Source organism: Meleagris gallopavo, chromosome 7 (genome assembly GCF_000146605.3).
Source record: "Meleagris gallopavo isolate NT-WF06-2002-E0010 breed Aviagen turkey brand Nicholas breeding stock chromosome 7, Turkey_5.1, whole genome shotgun sequence".
NCBI lineage: Eukaryota > Metazoa > Chordata > Aves > Galliformes > Phasianidae > Meleagris > Meleagris gallopavo.
Window position 1 is genome coordinate 9,751,109 of NC_015017.2, and position 1,633 is coordinate 9,752,741.

The following is a 1,633-nucleotide window of genomic DNA, read 5'->3' on the forward strand; positions in this document are numbered from 1 at the left end:
AGAGAGTCTCCTGGTCGAGAGAAACAGCCTCCAATCTGAGAGAGATGCCCTCCGAATTGAGAGAGACTCCCTGCAATCCAAACTCAACAGTCTTCAATCTCAACAAGACACCCTCCAATCTGAGCTAGATACTCTCATAATCGAACGAGACAGGCTCCAAGCTGAACTGGAGGATGAGAGCATTGGAAATGACCAACCTGATCAACTACAGAAAGCACCACAATTGATGTCAGTTGCCCCTGTAAGAGGACGGAAAATGAAATGAATCTCGACTCACTTAGAAGAGAAGAAAGAAGAGGAGAGAGGTCCAGAGGAGTGGCTCCAAGATCCACAAGAAGCACCCCTAAGTCCAGGGGAGGGGCCCTCAGTAAGACCACGGTCACCAACACCAATGAGGGCAACAAGAAGTCCTGAAAGAGTAAGAGGTGAGCAAGACATCGTTACCATTGTTGATCGATCTCTGAAAATGAATGAAATTCAAAGTCTGAGAAAAGACTTCTCACGTCACCCAAATGAGCCTATTGCCACTTGGTTACTTCGATGTTGGGACAATGGGACCAACAGTGTGTGGCTGGATAGTAGAGAAGCTCGCCAACTGGGTGGCATTGCTAGGGACTCAGCCATTGACAGAGGTATTAGTACATGCCAGAACCAGGCCTTTGCCCTCTGGAAGCGGATGTTGTTAGCTGTAAAAGAAAGATACCCCTTCAAGGACGATCTGATGCCTGAGAAAAAGAAATGGGCTGATATGGAAGAAGGCATCTGTTATTTAAGAGAATATGCTGTGGTGGAAATGCTACATAGCCCCGATTTCATTCCTGACGAGCCAGACCAAGAGCATGATCCTGAGAGAGTCAGGTGTACACCAAACATGTGGTGTACATTCACAAAGACCGCACCAGAAAGGTACGCCAGCACATTTGCAGCAATGTATGGCAGAGGGGAAAGAAGACCCCTTATAAATGAATTGGTTAATAAACTTCAAGACTTTGAGTTACATTTAAGCCCTCTACGAGTGTTTCCGCCATTACAAAAGTAGCTGAAAAGCTGGACAGAATGGAGAACAAACAAGAAGATATAATAGACAAACTATCAACTGTGCCTGAAGCTGATAAATCCGTGGTGGTAACGGATACATCAAATGGGGACCAGAATTCCCAAAACAGCCTATTGGAGGGGCTCATCAACTTGATTTCCTCCCAGTCAGTGGCATCCAATGTCTCAGCTATCAAAAGAAGACGTTCTCCTGCTCGAGCAAGTGATAACAGTAAGACCACATCACGTTTTGCCTTGTAGCATTACCTACATGACCATGGAGAAGATATGAAGGAGTGGCATAAACAACCTACTCCTGTACTTCAAGCACGGGTAAGAGAGTTACAAGACAAATCAACCACCAAGGTGAACCTCTCCAAAAAGGTGATTGCTCCACTTGCTGCAGACAATGAAGGTAACAAATAGAGGGGCCGTGCCCCCAGCCAGGGGGGGGGAAGGGATAATAGAGTTTATTGGACTGTGTGGATTAGATGGCCTGGCACATCAGAATCACGGAAATATAAGGCCCTGGTGGATACTGGTGCACAGTGCACTCTAATGCCCTCGAGTCACCAAGGGACAAAATCAATTTATATTC